This window comes from Marmota flaviventris, chromosome 3 (assembly GCF_047511675.1).
Source record: "Marmota flaviventris isolate mMarFla1 chromosome 3, mMarFla1.hap1, whole genome shotgun sequence".
Taxonomy (NCBI): Eukaryota; Metazoa; Chordata; class Mammalia; order Rodentia; family Sciuridae; genus Marmota; species Marmota flaviventris.
This window is the reverse complement of record NC_092500.1, coordinates 56,911,869-56,934,642: the sequence shown is the minus strand read 5'-3', so window position 1 is coordinate 56,934,642 and position 22,774 is coordinate 56,911,869.

Below are 22,774 nucleotides of genomic sequence, written 5' to 3'. Positions count from 1 at the left end.
TATGAATCTATACCAAAGATAAAATTTAGCCATTAGTGTGATCTCATCATTCATACTGAGAAAGGCTTGTCTGTGCAACACACCAGAAATCTTAATAGACCACCTGCCATCCTGGATGACACTTTAGATAAAGACAAATCAATAATGGGATAAAAGCATCAAAACATTCTGAAAGCAACTCAGAACTCAACATAATTTTCTTATTAAAATATTGATGACCAACTTTCTTAGAGAAGAGTAGTTATACACATTCACATATAACCATTACAGAGGCTCATATTTAATATAAGAAAAAACAAAATCTAATGGACAGGATTAGCCAATCATTTTCCTCTGTGAGAAATTTGAAAGACTCATGTAAATTATTAAGTCCATAAGACAATACTTTATTTTGGATTTTTAAAATTGTAGTCTCACACACAGAGTTGATCAATAAACAATTATTGAATTATTCAGGATGAATTTAAGCTTCAAAAAATAGCAATCCCATTACTGGCTATATATTTAAAGGAAATAAAATTGGTATATGGTCTAGATGTGTGCACTTTGGTATTCATTGCAGCACCACTTCCAATAGCTAAGAAATGGAAACAGCCTAAATATCCATCAACTGATGGATATAAAGAAAATGGGGTACATATACATAATCAAAGTTATTTAGTCATAAAAATAATGAAATTCTGTTATTTGTGATAACATGGCTAAACCTAGAAGATACTTATGTTAAGTGAAATAAGCCAGACTCAGGGCAAATACTGCATGATTTCATTCATATGTAGAATCTAAGAAGTCAGTCTTGTAGAAGTAGAGAGTATAATAGTGGTTATCAGAGACTGGGATGGTTAGCGGGTGTCTGGAGAAATGGTGTCAGAGGTTACATAATGACGGGAAATAAATCTCAAGTACCTATTCTATGACAAAATATTATATTTTTAAATTAATGAATTTATTCATTTTAATTAGATATATGTGCTAGCAGAATGCATTTTGATCATTGCACACAATTGCCGCATAAGTTTTCATTTCTCATAGTACACGATGTAGTGTTGGACTATATGTGTAGTCTTACATGTACCTAGGGTAATGATGTCCATCTCATTCCACCATCTTTCCTGTCCCCATGCCCCCTCCCCTTGTCCAATCAAAGTTTCTCCATTTTTCCCATGCCTCCCCCCCACTCCCATTATGGATCAGCATCCACATTAGAGAGAACATTCAGCTTTGGTTTTGGAGGATTGGCTTACTTCACTTAGCATGATATTCTCCATCTCCACCCATTTACCTGCAAACGCCATAATTTTATTCTCTTTTAATGCTGAGTCATATTCCATTGTGTATATATACCACAGTTTCTTTATCCATTCATCTATATGAAGACATGTGGATATTGGGATATCCACAATTTAGCTATTATGATTTCAGCTGCTATAAACATTGATGTGGCTGTGTTTCTATAGTATGCAGACTTTAAGTCCTTTGGGTATAGACCAAGGAGTGGGATAGCTGGGCCAAATGGTGGTTCCATTCCAAGTTTTCTGGGGAATCTCCATACTGCTTTCCAGATTGGTTGCACCAATTTTCAGTCCCACCAGCAATATGTGAGTGTGCCTTTTCCCCCACATCCTGGCCAACCTTTTTTGTTGTCTGTATTCTTGATAACTGCCATTCTGACTGGCGTGAGATGAAATCTTAGAATCGTTTTGATTTGCATTTCTCTAATTACTAGAGATGTTGAGCATTTTTCATATATTTGTTGATTGATTGTATATCTTCTTCTGAGAAGTTTCTGTTCAGCTCCCTAGCCCATTTATTGACTGGGTTATTTGGTTTTTTTTTTTGGTATTAAGTTTTTTGAGTTCTTTATATATCCTGAAAATTGGTGATATATCTGACTTGTGTGTGGCAAAAATTTTCTCCCAAAATGTAAGCTCTCTATTTACCTCATTGATTATTTATTTTGCTGAGAAGACGCTTTTTAGTTTGAGTCCATCCTATTTATTAATTCTTGATTTTCTTACAATGGCTTTGGGCTGCCTGTTCTGTGATGCAACTGCATTTAGGCCTTGTCTGTTGTTGCAAGGTGGAGGCTACACTGCATGGGAAGGGCTATGGTGAAGGCTGCATTGTCCAAAGATGGAGGTGGGCTAGTCATGGACTCCCAGGGGGGACCAGGGAATGGTGCTAGGCCTGACCTGGGCCTGAGCTCCACTGTGGGTCTGCCAGTCCTGGAGTTGGGGCTGGGGGAGACCTGGGCCTAATCTGGGCCTGGGATCCTGCACAGGTCTTTTATTCTTAAAAAATGCAGGGAGAATGAGGGATGTTATGTAATATCACCACAAAAAATGTAAGTATGTGAAGTGAGGTGATACACATATTATTTAGCTACATTAAACCATTGCATGATGTTTATATATTTCAAAACACCATGTTTCATGTGATAAAAAGCACATGTCATCTTTAAATTTAAATACTAATATGGAAAAAAGAGAGGAAGTATATAATGCCCCTTCAAGAAGAGAATCAATTTATATTGGAAAAAAATCATGCATCTATTACTTAAAGCATATCTCAGTAATTATCTTTAAGAGGTAGATATTACTGTTTTTTTAAAATAAAGATCTGTTCTTTAAGAAAAAAGATAATGAGGACTTCATTTACATCTGCATTTGTTCATTTCTTCTGTTCACAATTTCATGTGCAATTTGTAGATATTTGGATATATACTTGTTTACTGGCTAAGCATGTAGAGCCTGCACTCCATGGTTATCTCATCCATCCTCATACCTACACTCTTTAATGCCATGGGTACTGTTATAAATGTCAGTTCCTTTAAGATAATGGTGAAATAAGTCCTGTAGTGAGCTCATTCTGATGTGCATCTTACAGTCTCAGACTCCTAATCCTCTTCTGACATACTCTCAGATCTTAAAGTCATTCATCCAACTGTTTGGTGAAGTTCAAATAGATTTGCTTTGCATAGTTACATTTTTCAAATCCTCTCCTTTTCTCATGTGTGATATTAAATGTCCCTAAAAATGGATTCAGTCCTTCACTACCTAGCACCTTTTTTTACATGTCTCAAATTTGTAATTACAAAAGATCTCTTTCGCTAGAATACTGTGAAAGAAAATGAAAGGAAAAAGTGGTGCAGACTACATTAAAAGAATATTAGTCAATAATAAATAGGAAGCAAATAAGGGAGGCAGAACATTATCATGTGAAAAAGCATCTTTATCAGAGTTAACTAGGTGACAAATTCATCTGTGACTGAACTATCATGTAAACTTATTTAAAAATGAATGGGACATTGGGTTTTCTGAGGAGCAGCTCTTTTAGACAACATGAACAATACCGCCCAAGCAGTGCTGTTGTTATACAACCTTGAGAAATTTTCACTCACAAAAGAGATGAAAACAAAGAGAGTGGTTTTCAAGGAGAAAGTCTTTGGCAATTTAGCTATTTCTGAAGCTATTTTCCAGGAGCTATTCAGGACTAAGGTTTGGAGTAGCTGTGTTTTCTGGGCAGCATAGATTGTCTTTCAACTTTGCAATGTGTTTCTGTAATTGTAGGCAAGTAGGCTCTTTATAGTTAATATCTTATTGTTAGTAAAGATGGAACATAATTTTTATTAGCTAGTAATTGCCATCCATTAGTTACAACATCTGTACTAGGCAGAATAATGGCCTCCCAAGTATGTTAGTGTCATAATTTCCAGATTCTTTGAATATGTTGTGTTTCGTGGCAAAGAGGCATTAAGGTGGCAGATGGAATTAAGGTTGTTTCATCATTTGGCCTTAGCATAGATCATTTTGGATGATCCAGGTGGAGCCAATGTAATCTCAAGGGTCCTTAACAATGAAAAAGAGTGAGAAGATTCAGCATTAGGGTGAGACTTAAGTGGCTGTTCCTGGCTTAGATGGTGGAAGAAGGTCAGAAGTCAAGGAATGCTGATAGCTTTCAGAAGCTGGAAAACGCAAGGAAGCAGAATTTCACCAAGAGCCCCCAGAAGGAATGCAGCTATGCTGAAGCTCAATTCACAATAGCTAAACTGTGGAACTAACGTAGATGCCCTTCAACAGATGAATGGATAAAGAAACTGTGGTACATATACACAATGAAATATTACTCATCATTAAAAGAGAATGAAATTATGGCATATGTAGGTCAATGGATGGAGCTGGAGAATATCATGCTAAGCAAAGGAAGCCAATCCTAAAAAAACAAAGGCCAAAAATTCTCTCTTATAACTGGATGATGACCCATTATGAGTGGGGGCTAGTGGGGAGAGTGGAGGAAACTTGGGCAAATGGAAGGGAGGGGGGTGAAGGTATGGAGGTAGGAAAGATGGTGGAGTGAGATGAACATCATTACCCTAGGTACATGTATGACTGCACATGTTGTGCAACTCCACATCGTGTACAACCAGAGAAATGAAAAGTTGTGCTCCATTTATGTACAATGAATTGATATGCATTCTGCTATCATGTATAACTAATTAGAACAAATAAGAATTTAAAAAAAAAGGAATGAAGCTCTGCTGGGACCTTGATTTTATCTTGGTGAGACTCATTTCAGACTTCTGAGACAAGAAGTACAAAATTTAGTATTGTTGATTTCTGGGTATTAAATTTGTGATAAATTTGTTATTTTACCAATAGAAAACTAATATTTTTTTTCAGTTTAAGGCAAGAACTTTTACATTTTCATGTATCGCTAATATTTTTGCTTAAAATTAAAAAATATAAAATATTTTGTAACATTCCACTTGCAAATAAAGTGAATTAATAGACACAAAATATCTCAGGTTCCCAGCTTTATGGGTTTAAATGCTGGTCTGCCATATCATAGCATTGAAACTTGTAATGGCCTCAGTTATTTTTAGAAGGGCACAATAGTAGGTCCTACTTTACAAGGACCTCAAATGAGATAATCTCGCAAAGAAAAGTGCTATGCACAGTAAATAATCAATGAAAGCAATTATAATTATTTTTAATGATCACATCAGATGGATTATTCATTGTACCTTTTAATATCTATAAAATCTGTTTCCTGCTTTCCATCCAAGGTATAGATCTCAATCACCTCCCACTGAGACAATGGAAGCAAGAGCCATACAGACTAAAATATAAGTATTGTGGCTGGGACAAGGTCTTCTGAGTCCTGCTGGTATCTACCTAGTATCTATTATTTCAATTTTGGAAAAAAAATTCTTTTCTTAAGTTATATGTTCCAGTAACTTAGAGCTACTTTACTACTTTTGTTTATGCTTAGATTCCTCCCACATTCATTTCACTTTTACTCCTTTTTCAAGATAATGCTCAACATTTGTTTTCCCATTGATGTTTTCGTAGACCCTTTTGAACCTCCTTATCTTCTTTCATAGAGTCCTGTGCAAACCCAAACAATAATTTCTGAAATGTGCAAATTGTCTACCAAAATTTCCCCTGTTATGTAAACTTACCTTACTGAGTCCTAAAAACAAACCTAAAGAACACTAGTTTTTCCTCAAAATTCCCAACTTGAGTCAGCCTACAATTTATGAAGCTGTACTGTCAACTTTTGAGTGGAAGATCTCAAACTTCTACTCTGAGGAGCAAATGCATGATAGGATTCATAGGTGGTATGATGAAATGTGGCAGACCACTCAAAATCCTGTGTGATAATTTGGGTGAAGATGCAGAAAGATGACAGAAATCTGAAGTAACACCACGAGTGTTACTTCTGAAACTTATTTTTAGGTTAATTTTTAAACTCCAAACATCCACATTTATCAATTTTCCACAGCAAATAGCTCATCCATTTTCTTAAATTCCTACAGTATTAGGAATGTTAGTATGTTAATCACGTGTCAGATAAAACTGATGAGTCCAGAAACCATGATGTGTGAGAAATGGCTGAAATAACAAAAATGTGCAGTTTTATAAAGAAGATTTGTTGAGGTAAGAAAACAAAACAGTTCTATTTGAATATTTGAAACATTTTTATATAAGGCAGAAGTTATATATATTTTTCATAGTTCTGATGGGACAAAATTCAGAAATACGTTTTAGTTCTGAAAAAAAAATTCAATAACAAAAAAAATACTCAAAATTAGGATTAGTTTTCTAATGTTTGGGAGCACTTCTTTACTACATTTCAGTCAATTCTGAAGCACTGTTTGTTAGGAATGTGGTCTAGGCCTTCCCAAACAGTAAGGCATGATGCAATACTCTCCATATAGGGCTCCTATATAAACAAACACATGCCAAGCATGTCCCACTCTGGGCCATAATGTTGGTATTACAAATCCATATAAGCGAGACCCTGTACATACTTATCAAAAAGCTCACTGATAACACCTCAGACACTTTTGAAAGTAGGATGTCTACATAAAAGGGGAAAAAAAAGAATAATAAGTGTTGGTGAGAATGTGAAAATTTGGAAACCTAGTATACTGTTGATAGAATTGTGAAACAATGCAGTTATTATGGAACAATATAGAAAGATTCTTAAAAATTAAAAATAGAATTATCAGACAATTCATGAATTCTACTTCTGGGCATATACACCAAATAATTGAACAGGTCTTGAATAGATACATCCATGTCATAGCAGAATTATTCACAAGACAAAACATAGGAGCAACTCAAGCATTCATCTACAGAAGAACAGATAAACAAATTGCAGTATATATACAATATATATACAATTCAGCCTAAAAAATTCTCAAATATGACACAGCATGGCTAAAACTTGAGGACATTATGTTATGTAAAATAAGCCCATCACAAGAGGAGAAAAATCATATGATTGCAATATATATGGTACCTAGAGTAGTCAGATTTATACACAGTAGAATGGCTGTGGCTAGGGTTGGGAAAGGAGAGAAGCAGAGAGCCATTATTTGATGGATACATAAGTTTTTCTTTGAAAAAATGAAAAATTCTGGAAAAGGACCGTGTGATGATCACACAATAAAGGGAATGTTCTTAGTGACACTGAAATATACATTCAAAATGGATTAAGATGGTAAATTATACGTCATGTGTATTTTGCTACAATTATTTAAAATCCACTGCAGTCAATTAAGGAAGTCACTGATGACTCAGCATTTCAAATACTTCACATTATTTCTCACTACCATTTCAACAATGTCCACACATTTATCCAAAATAGAAATCTAACAACCAACTTGAACATGTTCTTCTCTTTCTCCCTCATTTCCACCTCTAAACAGTTACTGATTCTTATTTTTCATTCTCCTGAATATCTCTTGAATCTCACAATACCTCTATCCCAGCAGCTAATTCCTAGTTTAAGTCACCATCATTTCTTCCCTGAATTATGGTGGTAACCTTTAATTGGGCTCTTTAGCCTTATTACACTCTGATCAATTTTTAACATGTAGTCATGAGAATCTTTATAAAATACCTTTCCTTATTTAAAATTTAATACTTCCCTAGAGACTTTAGAATAAAGTTGAAATAATCAAAGGATAAAGTATAATAGCACTGCACAAAATGTCTGCTCTCTCCTGATTTCTCTAATTTCTCCTTGACTGAATCATGCGTTCAATCAACAAGTGTTTATAGAGCCCTCTTCATGAAAACTACTTTACTAGGTACTGGGCATAAATGTTAAATAAAATAGGCATAGTCTATGATTTCATGGGCCAGTCTAATATGGGATGCTGACATTAATTTTTAAATCACACAAATAAATATACAATACAAACAGCAATGTGTGCTATGGAAGAAAAGACAGAGGGTAGAATGAGAAAAAACACACACTATTCTGGAGTTTGGAAAGGCCTTCCCAAAAAAGATAATATTTGAGTCTAGATTTCAAAGTTGACAGTAAGTTTCAGTTATACACAGTGGAGGAAAACAATTTCAATCAGAGAAAACAACATGCACTCTCTCTTAAGCAAGATGGGAGACCATATCCGCTGACCTAAAAACAGCATGAACTGGATAAAAGTGAGAGAAAAAGGTGGTTCAAGTGGGAGCTGTAAAGCTCGATGGACAGCTTGGATTTTGATCTCTATCCTCCAGACATGCATCCCTCAGTAGTAATTTAGCTTTCTTCTCTCAGGCATTCACTTTCATTTCTTGCTCACTGCACGTGGCTGCTTCTATTGTGAATCTTTTCTGAGCCTCTAACACCATTCCTCCCTGAGAATCAGTCAAGGTCCCTGCTCAGCTGCATCAGGTGCTCTGCTCTGGGCCCTCCTGCAGCTTTCTCCAACTCCCCTTAGCACTTTCCATACTGTAAAGTCATGCAGTTTATGACTACAACTCTAAGACCTGAGGGAAGCAACTGAAGAGCATTCATCTTTGTATCTCTAGCACCTAGTACCATTTTTAGCACAATTTCATTAACAAATATTTATTGAGTACTTGTTCTGTTAAGGTACTAAAGCAGGAATAGAGAGAAATACTAAGTTGCATAACCACTACATTTAAAAAACTTGATGTCTATTATAAACAATATACAACTAGTAGCAGCCAAACCCATCCTCTCCTGAGGACAAATGAGTACAAAGATTACAGATACAAGAGCTGCTTTTGACTAACACTGTGAGGGAATCATACCTTAAGGTTCAATAAATACATCATACTTCCCCCGAATCATATTCACCTATGAGCCTTCTATTCCTTTCTTTTCTTCTTTTATCATTTATGTATTCAATAGACACTTAAAAGAAAGGGTAACAAATCCATGGAAAAACAAGGAAAAATTAAAAAATTCTGCTGCAGTCTGGCTGGGCACAAAATCACGAGCCACTCAAGCAGGAACAAACTTTATTTTTGAAACTGCCGCCAATGTCCCGTAGGCTCCCGGGAAGATTGCCAACCGACCCACGCGGCATTCTCCTGGACCCCAACCAGAAGTCCCTGGACCCCAACCAGAAGTCCCTCCTCCGGAATTCCCTCCTACCACACTTCCCCAAACAATGGGAACTCTCCAGGAGTCCTGTAGCAGGCCAAGGTGGACAGCAGGAGTCCAATATCCATATGAATGCAGATCTTAACATAATCATATCATCTCAATGGCTTGCTGGCATCACCTTTCAACCAAAAATGCCATGCATCATATTACTTGGCTGTGGCTCTTAGCATCTCCCCCCTTCTGTTTAATTAAGCAACAAGCAATGTGGCTAGGGACCATGCCTGTTAGGTCTGTCCAATTCAACATATGGTTCTCACCCGTCATCAGATGAACTGACCTCTAGGCGTCAGCCTCCTGTCTTAGGTTGATAACACTGCAATTGGATCATACCCGTCACTGACTACCGGTCCAGCATATAGCCATACTTGTGGGTAGGCCTATGCACCAGTGTGTGTGGGGGGGTGAGGTTCTTTGCCTCACCTTTGTTGGCCCCCAAATTTGGCCTTGGTGCTGGTGGGTTTGGCAAGAAGGTCCATTATTGTGGATACATTTATCTTATTCTCCTAACACTATTCTTACTAGGTATCCTGCGGCTGTAGGACAATTAATACTCAAAGGAATAAGAGCAGCAAAGGGAGTGTTTGGGATTGATCCCAATAAAATTATTACTCCATATACTATGGATCAAATTGATGAGTTAGCTAATTAGTTAAATACTTGGGCAATAATCATGTGTAAATCTGATATTTCATTTGATAATCACTTACCATCTAATCCTTTGTTGTCTTTTTGGTCTAAGCATCCTGTAGTTTTTCCAAAAATGACAAGAAAAACCCCTATCTATCATGAATGCTCCAAATATATTCACTGATGGGACAAATAATGGTACAGCAGCAGTAGTTACCCCTGATCAAACTTTTACATTTTTAGTACCCAAACAATCAGCTCAAAAGGTAGAGCTTAATGCAGTATTACAAGCTTTTGTGATGTTTAAAGATTCTGTATTTAATTTATTTTTCTGATAGTCAGTATGTAGTTAATGCTATAGTATCCCTTGAAGATGCTGGTAGGATTTCCCCTTCCTCTACTGTTTTCTCTTTGTTTTCCACTATACAAAGTCTAATCTGGGACAGAAAAGATCCATTCTTTATAGGACATATCAGGGCACATACAGGATTAATTGGAGCCCTTAGTTTGGGCAATGAATTAGCAGATAAATCTACACATGACATACATATTTTCTCCACAATAGAAGAAGCTATAAATTTTCATAAAAGGTTCCATGTCAATGCTAATACTTTACAAAAGCATTTTAAAATAACTAAAGAACAAGCCAGACATATAATAAAACAATGTCAAAATTGTGTGACATTTTTACCACAAGTTAATCTTGGAGTCAATCCTAGAAGATTGATACCTAACCATATTTGGCAGATGGACGTCACACACTTGCCAGAATTTGGAAAATTAAAATATTTGCATGTTACAGTTGATACTTCTTCCAGATTTTTGATGGGCTCCCTTCATGCTGGAGAAAAAACTAAAGATGTTATAGCTCATTGCTTACAAAATTTTGCCACTGTGGGCGTTCCAAAACAGTTAAAAACAGATAATGGTCCTGGCTACACCTCTAACTCTTTTAAACAATTTTGCTCATCATTTGGCATTACTCACATAACAGGAATTCCATACAATCCACAGGGACAAGGCATAGTTGAAAGAGCTCATCAAACTATTAAAATGTACTTATTAAAATAAAAGGAGGGAATTGGAAATGGGTATGTATCCCCCAAAGATAAACTTAAAATAACACTTTTTACTCTAAACTTTTAAAATTTGGATTCATCAGGGCTTAGTGCTGTGGAAAGACATTTGTATCCAAAAAATGTACATAAGCCTAAGATACTTTGGAAGGATATTCTAACAGGACAATGGAAAGGTCCTGACCCAGTGATTGTCTGGAGTTGGGGTTCTGTTTGTGTGTTTCCACAGGGAGAATAGCAGCCGATTTGGATTCCAGAGAGACTAACCAAAGTGATTTCTACAGACAGAAATGAAGATGATTTGACTCAAATCCATAACAGCTGATATCCAGAGCTCCAGCTTGGCTATTCTTACATCTGTGACGGTGATTAACCATGATGCTTTTTTCAATATCTACTTTATTATTGCTTTTTCCCACATCATAAATTTCTATTTTATTTTTGAGCTCATACAGACCTAGGTTAATGTTTTTCTGATCAGTTTTATTTTTAACTGTGGAGTTTTTAAACATTGCAATGGAGATTTCACCTATGTAAAGCTACAAGGCCTTTACTATTGTCTTATGTGTTGTATGTTACGTGTGCACACTTCTGTTTTGTGTTGTATGTCTGTATGTGCGTATGTCCATATATCATATCTGAGGAGCGCTCATGAATATATGGATCCGAATTTTTTTTTATTATTCACATGATTTTAATGGTTTAATTTAAATTGGGTAAACAGCTGTTGAGGATTGTTTTAATATGTGTACAAACAAGGAGGTTAACAGATCTGTTTGTTTACTTTCACCTTTCCTTTTCATTTTATTTAGGATAATGTAAATTGTTCAAAAAATTGTTCCTTAGTACCTGTTGGAATGTTACATAATTTTTTTTTAGCATCATTGTCAGAATTTCTATCTTCATCCCAGTGCCGGTGAAGACAAAGATGAAACCAAACTACAGTTTCTTCGATAGTTATCACAACAAACTGTATAAACTGATGCATCAATGAATAATAACTCAACAAGTAATGCTCATTCAAGGAGTTGATTTATTTTGGGAGGAAATGGACATATTGATAGATTCCTTCACTTTGAACTGCTTGCAGAACTTGCCTGGACTATGTATCACTTGTATGCATTGTGATCTATCTGTTGATGCAGCGAATTATGGTAGTGCTGGCGTATCTTTGCTGATGTGTCACCAGTGATGCAATTTTTCCTAGGAGCCATCAATTGGCTTGGTGTCGTGGCATTTCTGTATCCTCCTCCCTTCTACTAGTGATGGTCTAATTTCGGGGGCCAACAGAGGTGAGGCAAAGAACCTCACCCCGCCACCAGCACCAAGGCCAAATTTGGGGGCCAACAGAGGTGAGGAAAAGAATCTCACCCCCCGACACTGGTGCATAGGCCTACCCACAAGTATGGCTATATGCTGGACCGGTAGTCAGTGACGGGTATGATCCAATTGCAGTGTTATCAACCTAAGACAGGAGGCTGACGCCTAGAGGTCACTTCATCTGATGACGGGTGAGAACCATATGTTGAATTGGACAAACCTAACAGGCACGGTCCCTAAGCCACATTGCTTGTTGCTTAATTAAACAGAAGGGGGGAGATGCTAAGAGCCACAGCCAAGTAATATGATGCATGGCATTTTTGGTTGAAAGGTGATGCCAGCAAGCCATTGAGATGATATGATTATGTTAAGATCTGCATTCATATGGATATTGGACTCCTGCTGTCCACCTTGGCCTGCTATGGGACTCCTGGAGAGTTCCCATTGTTTGGGGAAGTGTGGTAGGAGGGAATTCCGGAGGAGGGACTTCTGGTTGGGGTCCAGGAGAACGCAGCGTGGGTCAGTGGGCAATCTTCCTGGGAGCGTACGGGGCATTGGCGGCAGTTTGAAAAATAAAGTTTGTTCCTGCTTGATTGGCTCATGATTTTTTGTCCAGCCAGACTGCGGCAAAATTCTAACATTCTTCACCAGGCCAATGTCATCTGTCCAAATATTTAATTGAAATATATTTCATCAGATTTCTTCCTTCTTTATTTGGAGATAATTTGTTTATTTTTATTGTTAAATTTTAAGTAAAAATTGTATACATTTATGATAGACAATATGTTTTCATACGCATAAACATGTGGAATATTTTACTCAAGTGATTTCACTTATGGATTACCTCAAATTTTTTGTGGGTGTGGTAAGAACACTTAAAGTCCACTCTTTTCACATATAGCATGTGGTCATTAATTCCTAACTGAAATTTACTGTCATTTGACAAAATACACAGTTGGAAAGCTTTTTTCCTTTTTAACTCTGATTTTCCTGTTTTTTTTTTTTTTTTTTTTACATCTTCATACTTTTATATCCATTTTACATCAAGCTTACTTTAAATTTTTATCTTCTTTTCCTATTAGAAAGTTATTGTTGATACCACAGCAACGAAATCACTACTAAGAACAAATCACAGCAACTTTTGGAAAACATCTGTTGAGTTTTCTGTGCATTGGACAACATTTCACCATTCATATACTCCACAATTAAGGACCTCAGAATGCCAATGTTAGCTTTGTCCAAACTATTGACTCCATCTTTTTTATTCAGTTCTCTTAGATTTGGCCTTTCTCATGAAAACTCTGGATTTTGTTCGTTTTAAATTTATGATCATTAATGAGTCCTGTGGAGCAGGATTTTCTATGGAAACATTTATGAATTTTGTTAGCACCATTGTCATCTGTCAGAATATTTAAATTAAAATATATTTTATCAGATGCATTCCATATTTATTTACAAATAATCTCTTTATTTTTATAAAACTATGTGCTTATGATCTACAATGCGTATAAGCAAATGTCCAAGTACATTCAACATGTCTCAGGATATGGCCTAGAGAATATTAGCCAACAAGGCAAACTGTACTAGTGTTTTATGTCTCAATTCTCATGAGCACTACCATAATACTTTGTTGGAGAGACAATTTTTATGTAAATTTTCAATCTTTTATAATCCCATATTAAAGAAATCTATTGACATTGTCCAGAGTTTGCCATAGACATCATATTTTCAGCTATATCTCTGGAACCATGGAACTAAAATCGTATGAGCACTTTGGGAAATGCTAATCTAGTAAATTATTTCCACTTCATATATATGAATGAAATGAAACCTGAATTAGTAATGACATAGTGCACCACTAAGGTAGTTACTGGCAGAATTGGGAATAAAGTTCCTTTCTTTTTCTTCCCAGTCTTGACTACAAGAATCATATTCTTTAAGAGAACAGATAGGTATGCAAGTGCATGAAGCAATCTGTGGAGTCCCTAAATTACTAGAGCACTGCATACAAAACAGATGGCTGAGCTAATGCTGTGAATTAACTAAGCTTATGTTTAATATCACTTTTGATAACTTTAAAATATATCAGTGAAGAGAATTTTTATTGGCATTTAAAAAAGATAGTAAAGTAATCCACCTGTAAGACCATATGAGGTTTGTGGTATATTCTCAGTCTGGTCATGATAAGTAACTTGAAATTAGGTTCTAAGTAGGAAGATAAATCAAATATAATGCATATGGTTCAGCTCTATTTATAAAAGATAGTTGGCAAGACCTATTCACTTGTAGAAAAAAATTGGATAAATACTATATGGATATTTTGAATGGATGAATAACCATCTAAAATATTCTAAAATTATTTAAGAATTGAGGAGAACCCAAAGAAACTTTTAAAAATGCTTCTAGATCCTATCCCATTCAGTGCTTTTATCAACAACCAGGAAGAAAATATAAAAGGACCAATGATAAAAACTGATAAAGACATAAAGCTGAAAGAAAGTGTGAATTATACAGAAATCAGAATGTGGGTTTTATTGTGTTGAATATAACATGTTGAAATTCAACAAGGATAAATGCAAGTTTGTGAGGATGAATGAAAAATAATGAAAAAAAAAAAGAAACCAATCAGCTTTCTCCCATATTTATTTAGAAATAATCTCCTTATTTTTGAAATTTTAATTAAAGCATACATGCTTATGATATACAACATGTATAAACATGGGATATTCAAATATTTGAATATCCCATGTAAATTGGGATAATGATGTAAAATTGATATAAAAGTATGAAGATGTAAGAAAAAAGCAAATAGGAAAATCATTGTTAAATGATTAATGTTTTGCAAGTCCAAAAGAAAGAAGACTGTGCACCAGTCTTTGGGTAAAGTTGGAATATAAAAGTGTAATGCAGGGATTTGAGGTGTTGTGCTCGAGGTGTGCAAAGGTGTGGGACTCAAGAGGAAAAGGGAGGAGGCATTGTGGTATGATGGAAAGAAGACAGACTTTGGGATCAGGAGTCCAGAATTTGGGACATGTGTTCAAACAGTGGCCAGTGGCCATGCTGACTACTCATCTTAACTTGAGCAATTTCCCTGCCTTATCTTTGAAGCTGAAATTACTAGCTATCTTAAAAAGTGTTTCGTCTTTTTCTATATCTTTTTCCTCCTCTCCCTTTTCCACGTGTATGTGATATTTGACTTTTTTTAAAAAAATATTTTTTTTTTGTTATAGGTGGACACAATATCTTTATTTTATTTGTTTGTGGTGCTTGGGATCGAACCCAGTGCCTCATGCATGGTAGGCGAGCGCTCTACCTCTGAGTCACAGCCCCAACCCGCTATTTGACTTTTAAGTTTTCTGAATTTTCTTTCCAAATGCCACTTTCCTGTTTAAGTTCCACATAAACTTGTTCTCCTGACCTTCCACTTATGTGATGTCCAGGAAATCTTGGCTTCGGATGGCAGCTCCATTTCTCTGTCATTGCTATGGCAACATCAGATCCTAGGACATTTGTACTGATGGATCATGGTCCAGAATTTGCAGTGCTGAGTGTGCAGTGGAGCAGCTTATGGTAAAATGTGCTGAGGGAAAGGCAGATATTCAGATTATGAACACTATCATAATCTTTATAATGTTGAGGAAATATTTCTATCAAGTTTTCTCAACATTCCAATGCAATTGAATAGGTATTGAGATTATAATGTATTGTTAAGTATTAATTGCTATAAAGTGAAATATTTTCTAAGATTAGAATATTTCAACATTTCTGATTAAAGTTGTTGAATGTGTGTATATACATGTCGATTTTTTTTAGCTTTTTTTTAAGAATCTGCATTTGTCTCTGCATTTTCACAAGTGAGAGTGATCACTGTTCTTATTTTTAGTGCAATGCTATTTACATTTTGGCAGCTGATTAGCTCTACAAAATGAAAAAGATGGTCCTATGTTTCCCTAAATTCTATAGTAGATAGCATCAAGCATATGATTTTTATCCACAAATTTTATTTTATAGATTTATAAATTTTTCTATACTTGTATGTTTAAACTAAATACATTTTAAAATTGATGCATAAAAACTTACAAAGTGATCATAGTAACAAGGAGCCATCTGATGTTTTAATGCAAGCATACATTGTGTAATGTGTAGATCAAGTTAATCATATCTGTGTCCTCAAACTTCTCATTTTTTTATCATGAAAACATTCAAACTTCTTTTTAAAAATTTTTTGAAAGGTATAATATATTGTTATCTTTATTCACCCTCCTGTGCAATAGCACATCAGAACTTCTTACTCCTATCTAACTACCACTGAGTACTCATTAATCAACCTTTTCTCAAGCTTCCCTACCCTCTACATTCTTTCCAGCCTCTAGTAACCACCATTCCACCTTCATCTTAAATGGGATGGACTCTTTAGGTTCCACATGAGTTAGATTATGCATACTTGTCTTTCAGTGCCTGTTTTATTTCACTTGACATGATGATCTTCCATTCCATTTGTGTTGTTACAGATAACAGGATTTCATTCTTTCTTTGGATGAATTGTATTCCACTGTATATTCAGACATATGCATTCTTTTAAATGTTTGAAATAAATTATCTGAAAACCCAAGGTATTAGGTCTATTATTTGATATAAATCCCTTGGTAACTTTTTTTTCTGATTCTTAAATGCCATTTGGTCTATTTAGATCTTCTAGTCCTTGTCAGGACTATTATTTTAAAATTATACTTAAAAAAATATTGCCCATTAATATTAACATGTGCCAATTTGTTATCAGAGAATTATCCTCAATACTCTTATACACAAATCTCTATATCAATGGTTATAATACCTTTTATTCTTTTAAATTTTTTGTTTTTTGTGAATATTTCCATAAGTTTTTGCATTGAGTATTCCCTTCGCTAAAATTTTACTCATGTTTATATTTTTTGTTTGCAACTTTTTTTAAAAAAAATTAATTTGTTATATATGATAGCAGAATGCATTACAATTCATATTACACATATAGAGCACAATTTTTCATATCTCTGGTCGTATAAAAAGTAGAGTCACATCCTTCTTGTCTTCACACATGTACTTAGGGTAATGATGACCATCACATTCCACCATCTTTCTTACCCCTGTGGCCCCTCCCTTCCCTTTCCTCCCCCTTTCCCCTTTGCCTATCTAGAGTTCATTTAATCCTTCCCCCATCCCCACAACAATTTATGAATCAACATCCTTAGTCAGATAAATCCTTTGGCATTTGGTGTTTTGGAATTGGCTAACTTCACTTAGCATTATATTCTCCAACTCCATCCATTTACATGTAAATGCCATGATTTTAGTCTTTTTTAATGCTGAGTAATATTCCATTGTGTATATATACCACAGTTTCTTTATCCATTCATCTACTGAAGGGCATCTAGGTTGGCTCCACAGTTTAACTATTGTGAATTGTGCTGCTATAAACATTGTTATGGCTGTGTTCCTGTAGTATGCTGTTTTTAAGTCCTTTGGGTATAAACCCAGGAGTGGGATAGCTGGGTCAAATGGTGATTCCATTCCCAGTTTTCCAAAGATTCTCCATACTGCTTTCCATATTGGCTGCATATTGTTATGCAAGATATTATTATCTTTATTCACCCTCGTGTGCAATAACACATCAGAACTTCTTACTCCTATCTTACTACTCCTGAATACTCATTAATCAACATTTTCTCAAGCTTCTCTACCCTCTACATTCTTTCCAGTCTCTAGTCACCACCATTCCACCTTCATCTTAAGTGGGAAGGACTCTTTAGATTCCACATGAGTTAAATTGTGCGTCCCACCAGCAATGTATGAGTGTTCCTTTTCCCCCCACATTCTTGCCAACACTTATTGTTGTTTGTATTCTTAATAGCAGCAATTCTGACTGGATTTACTCAGTTCATACTATCTTACATTGTATCTCCAGCATCTTCATCAATACTGGAATGCAGTAAGTAATAATTATTGTGTTAACTATTTTAGGTATGTTATTTTTTTTACAAAAATGATAAAACCATTTAGCTCTCACATTTGCCTTCAGTTAAGATTTTACTTATAATATTTGTATAAAATATTTTCATGGTCAAAGTGAAACTATAGTAATAACTTTATTTATTTATTTGGTACCAGGGACTGAACCCAGGGGTACTTGACTACTGAGCTACATCCCTGGTCCTTCTTATTTTTTATTTTGAGACAGGGCCTTGCTAAGTTGCAAAGGCTGTCTTTGAATTTATGATCTTGCCTAAGCCTCCTGAGCTACAGGAATTAAAGGTATGTACCATTGCATCCAGCTAGCAATTATAATTTTTTTCATAATTTTTCATTTGATTCAGTATTTATTAAGATATTTTATGTTTTTAATTTCCATGTGATTGTTTTACTATGTTGAAATTAAAGACTTCTACTTTTATTACTTAAAGAATGCAATATGTATCACTGATTTTTCATGACATATACTGAAGTCCATTTTGTGGACTATTAAGTGATCAATTCTTATTTGCAAGACTGAATAAAAATGTATGTTCTTTGTGGGAAGTTAAGTATGATACTATTAACCTTTTTGATTATTGTACTAAAATACAATTTATTTTCATTTTTATATTTTCATATACCAAAAATTTTAAAGAGTTTTAAAAATTTGTTTTCTTAATATCTCTTTAAATTTCTTTAGTTTTTTGCTATGTATGCAATAGTTTCCCTTTATATAGAGTTTTGATTTCTGCAATTTTAGTTATCAATATTAAGTTATGGTCTAAGTATATTCAGTCAAAAACTCCAGAAATAAACAATTCATAAGTTTAGAGTTGTGCAGCATTTTAAGCAGTTTGATAAAAACTCAGTCTTCCTCCATCTGCCCAGGTCACAAATTATCTTTTTGTGCAGCATGTCTACACTGTGTGCTGCCCACCTGTTAGTGACTTAACAGCCATCTGACTAATCAGATCACAGTGGTCTAAAGCACAAAAATAAGGATATTGGAAGTTCAGATATGCCAAAAGAAGCTGTACAGTGCTTACTTTAAGCGAAAAAGTGAGTTTTCAATTTAATTGAGAAAGAAAAAAGCATACTGAGATTTCTAAGATCCATTGTAAGAATGAAACTTCTATCAAATTGTGAAGAAGGAAAAAGAAATTTCTGCTAGCTTTGCAGTCACACCTAAAACAGCAAAACTTCTAGTCACAGTGCTTAAGTGCCTAGTAAAGATGGAAAAAATATTGAATTTGTCAGTAGAAGACATCTAAGCTGTATTACACATTATTGTTAAAATTGTTCTATTTTAATTATTGTTGTTCATCTTTTACTGTGCCTAATTTATAAATCAAAGTTTATCATAGGTATATATTTATAAGAAAAAAACATAGTATCTTCCGTATAGGGTTTGGCACTGTCTGTGGTTTGCACTAGTTTCTTGGAACATATTCCCAGGGACAAGTGGAGAATGCTATATTTTGGTGCTACTATTTTTCATGTGTCTATATGGCAGTGTGGTTTCTGCTTCCAACCAAGATGAAGTAGCTATAACCAAATTTACCCTGACACTCTATATAATCAAAATTGGACCAAAAAATGGACAAAACATATGAACCTGGACATGAAGATCCTGGATATCAGGAAACGAAAGTTGTTGACCCCTGAGAAATGGAAAACATATAATAAACCCTGCAATTTCCTCAGGTTCTTGTCTAAAAGAGCTTAAGGACTTTGGTTTCCACAGGGAAATTAAAAGAGAATCTAATGGAATCCCTGAACTGTGAAGACTGAGTTGAAAGTAGTGTGATACCCAGGCAGCTAGAGATTTTAGGATAGAAAAGTGGAGAGAGGATTGCTACTCCAAGAGCAAATTCTGGAGAACTGCAGAGGGTTCCTCTCAAGTAATTGGCTGGGTTGTGATTAACACACACATGCCAAGAAACTAACTGAGTCCAAAGATATCTACCTGAAAGGAAAATAGGGAACAGTACTCAGGGCCAGGAATGATGCCTGCTCCCACCAGCCAGACTGGAAATATTTATGATTCAAGGGCCTTAGGTAGAATACACAGAAAGATCTTTCCTCAGTATTGAGGAATATTTAGCCTTGGACTGAACACTACTTCGTTCTTACCTAGGAATTCTATGATGAAAGTCATAAAATAATTAAACTCTTTGCAAGTAACTAAAACCATAACATGGTACAAAATTCAGAATATGCATAGAAATTCAAAGTCTTCAACACTCAACAAGATAAAAATTCCTCTATATTTGGTCAATAATTTCTGAGTGTGCAAAGAAGTTAGAATATATGACCCATAATGATGAGAAAAATTAAAGAATAAAAAGAGTGAAATGTAAAATAGCCATAGAAAATATGCAAAATGAGACACAGGGACAAAATGAAATAAAAAACTATAACAAACTAGTGAGATGTGTGACAACTTCAAATAGCTTAATGCATGTCTTAGAGTTTCCAAAGAAAATAAGAAGAAAAAAATGAAAACAGAAAGAAGTAATAAACGTAGAAAAATTCCAATTTATGAAACTATTAAGCTACAAATCCAAGAACCTTGATAAACTCCAATAAACATAAAAGGAATCTAAGCAATATCATAACTGCCCAAATCTGGAGCTGAAAAGCAGCTTAAAAAAAGTGTCATATGTATGAAATCACATAGTATCCTGTCTTTTGAGTTTGACTTCTTTTGAGTTTGCTTTTGAGTTTGCTTAGTATAATGCATTTGACATTCAGCCATGTCACTCTTTTTTTTTATTATGTGTATAATCTATTGTATGAATGTAGAATAATTTATTCATGTATACCAACTGAATACTTGAGTTGCCTCCAGTTTTGAGAGATCATGGCTAAATCTCTCATAAGAAGTACATTAGCAGGATGCAGTGTTTTCTTTCTGAACCTTTCATGAAGTCATGTTACATGTCCTTAAAATTTTCTTCTTTATATTTAAATATTCAAAACTCTTTGGACCATAGAAAGCATTTTTCTCATTGTCCTCTTTGCACTTCTCGAAACAGTCAAATCTTGTTTAGTATTTATTTTAAAGTATGGTGCCAGGATACCAATCATATTTCAGACTTTCTTAATTAGCCAAAAAGAATAAAGGAATCATCATCTGTGCTATCTATATATGAGTCAGGTTGAGATCACTTCTAGAGTAATTAAAAAGGACATTTTTCATCTGGAAGGTATGGCTAGCAAAACTTTTCTTAGATATGTTCATATAAATTACTTTGAGGAAGCAGTGAGATTTCTAATTAAGAAATTAGCAAAGTAGTTTGTTTTCTCAGATTCGTGATTTAATAATGGTGAGTTCTTGGAAAGACTCCTAACCTCTTGAAATTCCACTCTCCAACTACAAAATATGGGTACTAGTAATAGCTATCACAAAAATATGAGTGGAGAATCAAGGGAGATGAATTCTGAAGAATATGTAAAGCATTTTGAGAAGTGTAAAGTTCTGTCAGCATATACTGATGTTTAAAATTCTTTTTAAAAATTAATTTATTTGTTTTAATTAGGTATATTTGACAGCAAAATGCATTTTGATTCATTGTGCACAATGGCAGCACAACTTTACATTTCTTTCTTTTTTTTAGAGAAAGAGAGAACTTTTTTAATATATATATATTTTTTTAGTTTTCAGTGGACACAACATCTTTATTTTACTTTTATGTGGTGCTGAGGATCGAACCCAGCGCCCCGCGCATGCCGGATGAGCACGCTACCGCTTGAGCCACATCCCTAGCCCACAACCTTACATTTCTATAGTTGAATATGATGTAGTGTCACACCGTATGTGCAGTCATACATGTACCTAGGGTAATGATGTCCATCTCATGATGTGTAAAATTCTTATGCTGAATATTTAAGTTTTATGAAATATTTTTCACTTGCTGGTTTAGATGTATATTTTTGAAAGTCTCTTAAATTTTTTTGTTTATCTATTGTTTAAACAATCTTCAAAAAAATTGAAGCCATTTTCTCCTTATTCAAATTTACAATAAGTTCCTATTATTGCCAGGCATTATTATAAGAAATGTACATATTTAGTAGCTACAATGGTCTTCTCACATTGGAGGAAGTTTATAAGGAATTTTAATGTTTTAAATGCTAGAAGATGTGTTTTATGGCCATGGACAAGTGCTATTCTGGAAAATTTTAACAGTTTTCTAGGGGATATTACACCAGTAAAATATGTGAGTCTTGAAAGATACTGAGGAATTGTCCAAGTGTACTAACTTAGGGCAAAAAAAAAATTATCCATTTTTACTAATTTAAGGCAAGTTTCCTATTAGCAGATTGTCAAATGAAGATCTGTTTGAAATTGATTTATTGTAGTAATGTGTTCAAAGAAGGATAAGGGAGGAAAACAGGATATGGTAGGAAAGAAAACTAAGCAGGGATATAATAAGTTTCTTTGGAAATTTCTCCAGTTTGGTCTCATTGGGAGATCTGAAGCAAGAATTGTAATATTTTAACCCACCTTACATCTCAACAACTATATTATATGCCCTTATGTCAATCATTAATTGATTATCACTTCAAGTACTTTGGATCATTACTTTAAGAATTGGGGCTCATTTTCTAGGTCCTTATTCAGCCATGAGCAACTTTCTGAAAAAGGGGGCAAAATGTCAGACTTTTAAACTTTTAAATGTGTTTGAAATGACTTATTTTATCCTTATAAAATATATTCAACTTCTTGCTTTGAAAAAAATGTGAATCACTAGCAGCCAATGTTTAGAACCATTGAAGATTCCATCCGTGGACTCATTAAAAATGATTTGGATGGAGCAGCAGTAGCATCA